Consider the following 9809-nt stretch of genomic DNA (forward strand, 5'->3'; position numbering starts at 1 on the left):
AATGAACATGGTAATGATCTTTCAAATTAAGCTCAAATGGAAACTCCTAGTTCAAGAGCACACACACAAGTAAACAAACATCACACACTACATACATACAAGATGGCTCAAACAATGGGTGGGCTTTAGTCAAGAGGGGTCATATCAACCTCGACAAACAAGCCAAACTGTAAAGGGTAATCTGTAGCTCTTAACCACTAACATTGAAAGTCAGGGTGAAGCTGATCAAAGATGGTAAATGAGGATGAGACCTCATGCTCTTAACCCTGGCCAGGGTGAGCTCATGACAAAGAAAGCATGGGGATCCAGAAAGAGGGACCCTATTCCACTTGACAGACTTTGGACAAAGATCTTGGGTACATGTTCAGAAGCATCAGCACGTAGTGCGAGCATAAAGAACGACACACTGAATAACAGGGGATTGGCTACTAATCCCTTTTATCCGTTAATTGCCTCTTCCGGGAGGTCTTATCAGATATCACATGCCTCATTTGGAGGTCTTTGGCACAATTATAAACAAACACAAACAGAGCCTCTGAAGGAGGACTTGCCAGCAAAATGCCTGCCAAAAAGGTGACAGGACTTCAGACTACATGAAGTAAGAGGCTAACTACCTGAGTGGTGTATCAACCATAATCCAATGCTCAAGCAAGAGCAAAAGCAAGCAAGCAACTAAGGTACCTGTACAAAGGCTAACCAGTTAATACTTCAATCATAAACCAAAAAAACAAACAGTGAAAACCCCTAACAATTACACAGCTCAATGCATAATGCCCAAGCACACAAATAAGCTCATGAGTTCACCACCCCAATTAGAACCTATAAAACAAACAAGGTTAGTATTGAAATGCATTTGCATCTCACAATTGAGAACAACCTCAACCATCCATGAAGAATATCCAAACCTGAAACAACAAGCAAAGTTAGTTTATGTACAAAACCATAGTGCAAAGACATGATTCAAAACCAAATCAAATGACCAAAACAGAACCCAATCTTTTACACAATGCTCATTCAAACATATCACAAAATGTCCTCAAAAGGACCAGCATCAAATTAATAAGCAAGTATCTAAAATGATCTATGTCATGCAATGACAAAAAATGTGCACAAAATGAACTTCCAACTTAGAAAATTCACATCAAATTAGAAATGCATGCAATGACCTTGATATTGTTTATGCAAGTTTCTCATGTCATGAACAATCCATATGCAAAAGATCAAATCCAGAAAGGTTCAAATGATATATGAACAAAAATGCAACAATTCAATGTCAAAAATGTGACACAAATTGTCACAGTTTTATCTATGTGTCAAAAGTAATGATAACATGTGAGAAAAAATCCAAACCAGTGATGAAAAATTCATATCATGAATGAATATTAAGCATGCAAAAGATGGGATCAAATGGCTCAACATAGAGAATTTCACAATGCAATGAACACAACATATCAATTTGGCATCACATGGATTCAAAAATTCACACATCAAAAGCCAAACATCAACAATTCATGAAATTAACACTCTAAAAAAGTAGAGATCAAAACAAAACTATGAAAAAAAATTGGGATTAAATTGGACTATTTTTGCATTTTTTATGAATTTTCTAAAGTGACTAAAATAATTGAATAACCAAATGAAAATGGAGGGAAGCAAATATTTGAAATTAAATCAGAAAATCCACAACCGTCTGATCTAGCGCGTGCCAAGATCCAACGCTCCAAGTTCAAATGGTGAAACGCACCGTTTCACTTAATACAATCAGCATGCCACTCAGTAGGTCAAGGCACGCGTGGCAAGGTCAATGCAACAACAACCAATCAAACGCACACGCAAGCGCATACATGGAAAACAGCAAGGCAAAACCCTAAGAATAACCAGACGCCGGAGCTACAGTCTCCGGTCGTCTTCTCCGACGATAAGCACGGCGGCTCCAACCAAAAATTTTCCAGAAATTCAAGATGCATACATCAATCGAACCGGTTCTCCATGTACATTCCAAATATGCTATCCAAATCTCCTAATTCCTCATGGATTTTCCAGATCGAAGCAAAACATTTTCATGATCTAAACTTAAAGTTCATCATACATGCTTAATACTTGATCATTTTCAATTCTAAACACATCTACATAACCTATGCAACAAGATCTACACATCTATATCAAAAAATCAGCAAAAGGAGAGGATCGAATTTGCATCACCTGGAAATGAAGGTTGTTGAAATCGTGTTCTCTCAAGCTCTAATGCTCCAGATCCACTCCTATACACTTGCCTTGAAGCTTTATGCAAACAGGATCAATTGAAACCACTTGAATCTTCCTCAATTTCAAACTTCCATTGCCATGAGGATGCTCTTGATCTGCTCGAATTATGGTTGAATTGCACTAAACAGTGGTTGATTCTTGCTCAATGAAGCATGATGATCAAGAATCTGCAAGAATTTTTGGTGTTTGTGTGGAGAAAATCAAGAATCGAAGAGAGAGAAATTTGGAGGGAGTTTTTGAATTTGGATCTGAAAATGCTTCCTTTTTTGCAGTTATGATTAGGGTTTCAACTTATATACTCCATGCTAATCACATTGCTAATCATATTTTCCATGTATTAATCAAGATTAATGAGATATGGAGTAATTTGCAAAAATGAAAAATTGGCTAGCATAGCCATGCTACACGTGTACAGTCCCATGTTAAGCTTGGAATTCACTCAAAATCATCCAATGGTCATGCTTTGAATATCAATTTGCTTGCATCTTAAGCCAAACATGAATTGTGAGAATTTGCTTCAAAATGAACATGTATGAAATAGTGAACTCTTGGCCATGATTCCTTTGCATAATTGAGCCAAATAATATCATTTGAGAGGCCTTGAACATGAGGAGCATTTTGCAAAAAGAATGAACCAATTTGGAGCATTGTATCAAAAGTTATGCCATTTTGAATTTCCATGCACACCTTGTGATCAAATGACCATAACTTCTCAACCATTCATCATATGGACATGAATTAGGACTTTTTAGAAAGGGGAGACAAAGATCTACAACTTTCATGTTCACCAAAAATCCATTTGAAACTTCTTTGATATTGACAAGTCAAGTTGAATGTGAACCAAAAACTTGCCAAATTTGGAAACTTTGAATTATAGGTCATTTTCCATTTTTAGTAACTTTTGCCATGACCTTTGAATCTTCAAGATGGATGATTAGAATGATGAATAGGCCTTATTTGAACATGATTGAGGTGTCTCAACTCATTTCCCCACCTCATAGCCCTCAGTTGACTGCATAGTTGACTTCTGGTCCTCAGATGACCTGGTGATTGCTTAAGCTATAAACAAAAGATGTTAGTGACATATTTTTGTGCTTTTGGTTAGTAAACAAAATGAGAAAAGCAATGATATACAATTCAAGCATACTTGGTGATCTCAAACCACTCACAAGGAGGTCCCACCCAAAGGGAAAGGGAGCCAAGATGCTAAATGATCCCTGAGGCTATGCAATGCAATGTTATGATGCCATGAGGAATCTTAGGGACAAAATTGGGGTCTTACAAGGAGTATGTCACAGAACCACCAAATCAAGAGGAAAAACTTTCAATCTTTAAATCTCATGTAGTCATTCCCTATTCTATTTCTGACAAAACCCATGCACTTATGGATCCAATGCACGATCCTTAAATAGATATCACTAAGTTTAGAGACTTTTTTCCTTCTTACCACCGAACCAAACCAGTTGTTAGTATCAAATAACCCATAAATCTAGACTACATGACTGCTACCCTGCGCGTATTTCGTTCATCCCCTCCTACTAGAAAGAATGAGGACTATATCCTTTGCCTGAACAAAATTGAAGCGAAAATGGGTGAAACCTGGAAAGTCTAGAGGAGTTTTTGACCCAATTCAGCTGTCGAGAATCGGTCCTTCATATTTCCAGAATATGCTTGTCGCATCTTTGTACTTCTGGGAAAGTACCACCAACACCTTCCAACTTCCCCGTGGAATGGTGACACCTACCCTTTTCGACATAGCGGGCATCACTGGCCTTCACCCAATTGGCGAAGACTTTGACCCTAATGAAAGTGATGAGGACACCATAAACTTCAACGCAAACTGTGCCAACTTTGGTAAATACATCAAAGACTATCATGTCACTGATATTGTTGAAGTTTCTGATGAAGAACGCATCACTTTCCTTGCTTTGTGGACGTCGAGATGTATTTTTTGCTGCAAATCTTTGAAGGTAGAAAAAAGATACTTGACCTCAGCTAACCAACTACATGAAGATCGTTACATTTCACTACTACAGAAAACACATCTCATAACAGTTGAAAAAGGGATACAAACATGTCCGACCAACCATTGTGAGGTAATGTGTGATTGTATGTATGATTCTTTCTACCACATTCATGCGACCGTGATTATAAGTCAAGTAGTACGCAACCTATCAAAAAAGTTATTTTAAACAACTGTTGTTGTATGTCTCAACCTATCACAACAGTTACTTTAAACAATCGTTGTTATATGTCTTTTAATAAAATAAAAAAATGCAGTAGTAGAACAATGACAACAACAAGAACAAGAACAACAAGAACAAAAACAATAACAATAAGAACTACTACAGCAACAACAAAAACAATAACAATAACAATAATAACAATAATAATAACAACAATAAGTAAAATAATAAGAATAACAACAAGAACAACAACAACAACAACAACAACAACAACAACAACAAAAACAACAATAAGAACAACAACAAGAACAAGAACAACTAACATTGCTAACTTGAATTCATGTTTTCCTTGTCTCATTCAAATTGGAGAAGAGGTGATGGAGTTTTGAAATTTGTTAATGAAAAAAATGATGTTTTTGAGTTTTGTTTATGGAAGAAATGATGTTTTCGAGCTTGTTTTAGTGGAGAAACAAAGTATCGTAAATGGAAGATGATGTTTGGAGGTAGAAGACGAAGCTCGTCTAAGTTGGAAGTTCATCTAAGTTTTAGGTTTCACGCAGATCACTAATGGTAGTGTCTTAAGAATTGATACTCACTAAATGAACGACAAATATTTGTTTAAGAACGGTGAAGAAACTCAATAAACACGCTTATATTTCCCCATGACCCTGAGTGACTTTTAACCACGGTTGGAAGTTCCAACCGTGGTAAAAAAATGGCTTGAAATAAATAAAAACAAAAATGTAGGTGCTAGGATTCGAGCTCATGACCATGCGCCACTTTTCACTATAGTTGGAAGTTCCAACTGTGGTAAAAAAATGGCTTAAAAACAAATAAAAAACAAAATTATTAGTGCTAGGATTCAAACTCATGACCATGCGCCACTTTTAACCACGGTTGAAAGTTTCAACCGTGGTATAAAATGTCTTAAAAATAAATAAATAAAAACAATATTGCAGGTGTTAGAATTTTAACTCGTGACTGATAACATGAAACTATATCACATTTTAGGACTTAATTCAATTAAATTATATTATTATTTACTTTAATTTATTTCATTTTATCGGATGTTACGCGGTATTTTCTTTCTATTTACCTCAGGTATCTATTTGAAGCAAAAGTAAAAAAAAGGAAGAAAAGGAGGTGCAAAAAGAAGTTTTTGGAAACAAATAGCAAAAGCCAAGCCCAACCCAAAGAAGGCACAGGCGTTGTGCCTGTGACGAGCGTCACAGAGGTTGTGACGAGCGTCACGCTATATGCACTTGTGTGACGAGCGTCACACATGGTGTGACGGACGTCACACCATTCCCCTATATTTGAGGCACAAGGAACGCTTCAGAGAAGTTGAGTCCTATTTCCACGCCCAACTATTCTGCACGTTGAAGACTTTTGACGCGGAAGGCAGTTGCAGGAGGTAGCATATAAATAGTAGCTTTTTGGAAAGCTCTAGGTTCCACGCTTTTTCCAGATTTTTACCGTTTTCGCATTTTTTCTTCTTCCAGCAGCTTAGGCATATTTTTACAGTATTACTTTTACAAATTTCTATATTGTTTTCTTTTGCAATTCTATTTTCTTTTCTAGCTCTTAATTAATTTTTCGCACAATAGTTTCTACACCGGAAACTATTGTGTACCTTTTACCGGATCTAACCTTACGTTAGAATCTAGTTTTTTATTCCTTCGTTTTATTTTTCTGCCTGATTGAAGAACTCAAGAACAAATCCAACCGGTCTGTGATGGAGTGTTCAAGACTGCTATTTAATTATTCAGGTTCTTTATTTATTTGTTGAATTTATATATGCTTGTTTTTATTATTAATTTTTGCTGCTTGCTTGTGATGAATCTGTTTATGCATGTTATTTATTTAAGTCTGTTTAGCATGTCTGGCTGATTTATTTAGGTATCGGTATGTAAAGTAAGCGGAATGAAGGAATCAAAACTAAGTTGGTTTAATTAAGTTTAAAATTAAAATCACTTTTTTTACGGTCTCAATTTACAGGTTTAATAACAAAGTTTTTGTACGAAAGTAAAAGACATAAAGAAGTTAAAATCAATAGAGCGAGAGTTTGAGGTTTTGACTGGACAGTGTAAATTGGACATTAATTCTAGATCAGGGCGAGAGCAATTTTTAGAGTTAATTAAATTCTAACCTTTTTCAAAAAGTATTTTTAAAGATTGGATGTGAGGACGAGAGTTAAGCATTTGAATTTAATTATATAACCTAAGTCAACAGAGCGAGAGTTTGAGATAAGGGTGTTTAAACGATTAGTGTTTTCTTAAAAAGAGTTTCTACGGATTCTATTGTTTTCAAAAAGTGGTTTTTGACTTAACTATAAGTGACAGCTACGTTAATATAAAATCATAGTTTATTCAACAGAGCGAGAGTTTGAGATAAAACTTTTAACCAATAGCGTCAACTGAAAAGATTTACTTTAAAACCAAGAAACCAATAAAGGATTGATTCCCTAATTACGACGAATTACATACCGATATCCGCTTATTAGATATTAATTTTAGATCTTATTTTAGTTTTAGCCTTTTCCCCCAAAAATCAAAGTATTACCTGCCTTAGCTTTACGAAGTAACCTTAGATAACGGTATATCGATTCATAAGTCCCTGTGGGATCGATATCTTTTAAAACTACGCGATAGAACTGTGCACTTGCAGTTTGTACCCCAATTCGACTCATAAAGTCGAGCGATCAAGTTTTTGGCGCCGTTGCCGGGGACTTTTATTTAGTCGATATCGTAACTCTTCTGTTACGCTGTAGAGACTAAGGCTTTTCTTTTTCTTTTCTTTCTTTCGTTGATTTGTATGCCACGCACTCGCTCTCAAGGCGAACCGCTCTACTTACGAATCAACGACATCGAACTATATCTCCGAGTCTTACGACGAATTCGGGAATATCGTGCTGCAAACAATCTCCCTCCTGTAGAACTTCCTGATTTCAAAAATATTTTCCCTTCGATACCCGAGATGGCAGAACCAGCTCGTGCTCTTAGAGATTATGCCGCTCCATCGCAAGATGAACCGCATTCAAGTATTGCTCCACCCGCAATCGAAGCAAACAACTTTGAACTCAAACCTTCACTGTTGCAGGCAGTGCAACAGAACCAATTCTCTGGGAATCCTACCGAGGATCCTAACCTTCATTTATCCGTATTTGTCCAATACGCTGATACTGTTAAAGCTAATGGTGTCACTTCAGAGGCAATTCGACTTCGTCTTTTTCCTTTCTCACTAAGAGATAGCGCTAGAAGATGGCTTCAATCTCTTCCTTCCAACTCTGTCACCACATGGAACGAGTTGAAGAAAGTTTTTCTTGCTCGATATTTTCCGCCAAGCAAAACAGCTATGTTAAGAGCCCAAATAAATGGATTTAAACAGAAAGATAACGAGTCTCTTTTCGAAGCATGGGAAAGATACAAAGACATGATGAGACTTTGTCCACATCATGGTTTAGAAGACTGGTTAGTAATTCATACATTCTATAATGGTCTCCTGTACAACACGAGGTTAACAATAGATGCCGCCGCAGGTGGTGCACTAATGAACAAACCTTATGCAGACGCTTATCCAAGGAATCCCGTCCTCTAGCTACCAAGCTTCAATCTACCATTCTCGTTGGGTATCAGGAGTGTAGCGGGGTATTCGTTACCATTGGAAATATTGACTAAATCCAAGGTAAATCACACAAAGTCGAGTCGCCACCGCACTTCTATTTATCCAAAGGAATGGTTAGAAAGCGAACAAAAACCTAATAGTTTTAACAAAAACTAATAAAAGAAACAGAGATCTGGGTAAGGGGGTTGGTTATGCAATGGGAAGGTGTTAGGCACCCAAAAGATCCTAGGTACTCCTAGGGAGCCCTTTTCACACTTGTTGTAAGGTTATTGTTTTTGTGAAAATTTTATTTGTGCAAACATGATTGAAGAGATGAGAAGAGAATATACAAGTTATTTACATTTTGTGTTTGGATGGATAAACCCATTGCCTACGTACCCTCTTATGAAAAGATTAGGATCAAAACCTCGTAGTTCGGGGTAAAAATCTCAAAAACAAATTGGTGAATTGGTTTTAAAACAAAAGCCTTAAGGTCTTTCGTTATCAAAGGGAGAAAACTCAACCTAAACCAACAATGTGAGGAAGGCTTCAACATACTAGTGAGGGGTTAACCCTATAATAAGTATGGAAGGCTTACAATCCAATCACTAAGGATGAGGTGAGGTTTACATTAACCACTATGATAACTCAAACCTATGGCTAATGTTATGGAAAATTTGATTAAGAAAGTGGACATGAAACCACAAAAGACATTTGAATGGGTTATATTTACCAATTAGAAGTATATACAAAAATGGTCAAAGTTGACTTAAAGATTCAATTCAAAATAAGTGTTATGAAAAGAAAGTTTGAAAATCAAAGGCATAAGGCCTAGGTTTCTAATGTTGAAAACAATAGTCAAATATTTGCACAAAAAGGATTTTGGCTTGGGTTAGGGTGGAAAGATGAAGAAGGGTTAAGTCCTAAGGAAAATGAGAGGTGAGGGAGAAGAAACAAAACCACAAAAAGGGGTTCCTCTCTTGAGATCATATAGATGATCCAAGTAAGTCCCATCCTTTGGAATAAGCAGAAGCACAAAGTATAAGCAATCAAACAAGTCTCATAAGAGATCCTCAATGTATCTTGCATCTTTCACTTAGAATGAACATGGTAATGATCTTTCAAATTAAGCTCAAATGGAAACTCCTAGTTCAAGAGCACACACACAAGTAAGCAAACATCACACACTATATACATACAAGATGGCTCAAACAATGGGTGGGCTTTAGTCAAGAGGGGTCATATCAACCTCGACAAACAAGCCAAACTGTAAAGGGTAATCTGTAGCTCTTAACCACTAACATTGAAAGTTAGGGTGAAGCTGATCAAAGATGGTAAATGAGGATGAGACCTCATGCTCTTAACCCTGGCCAGGGTGAGCTCATGACAAAGAAAGCATGGGGATCCAGAAAGAGGGACCCTATTCCACTTGACAGACTTTGGACAAAGATCTTGGGTACATGTTCAGAAGCATCAGCACGTAGTGCGAGCATAAAGAACGACACACTGAATAACGGGGGATTGGCTACTAATCCCTTTTATCCGTCAATTACCTCTTCATGGAGGTCTTATCAGATATCACATGCCTCATTTGGAGGTCTTTGGCACAATTATAAACAAACACAAACAGAGCCTCTGAAGGAGGACTTGCCAGCAAAATGCCTGCCCAAAAGGTGACAGGACTTCAGACTACATGAAGTAAGAGGCTAACTACCTGAGTGGTGTATCAACCATAATCCAATGCTCAAGCAAGAG

The 9809-nt window shown here is 36.9% G+C and overlaps 1 non-coding gene across 1 annotated transcript; it reads right to left on the minus strand.

The window, feature by feature from the left end:
* Positions 1-7805: 7805 nt before the first annotated feature.
* LOC127099659 (small nucleolar RNA R71) lies at positions 7806-7912 on the minus strand. The gene has a single exon (XR_007794138.1). It is a non-coding gene; the product is annotated as a small nucleolar RNA R71 (small nucleolar RNA).
* Between the last annotated feature and the right edge of the window lie 1897 nt (positions 7913-9809).

Source organism: Lathyrus oleraceus, chromosome 6, assembly GCF_024323335.1.
Source record: "Lathyrus oleraceus cultivar Zhongwan6 chromosome 6, CAAS_Psat_ZW6_1.0, whole genome shotgun sequence".
Classification (NCBI taxonomy): Eukaryota; Viridiplantae; Streptophyta; class Magnoliopsida; order Fabales; family Fabaceae; genus Lathyrus; species Lathyrus oleraceus.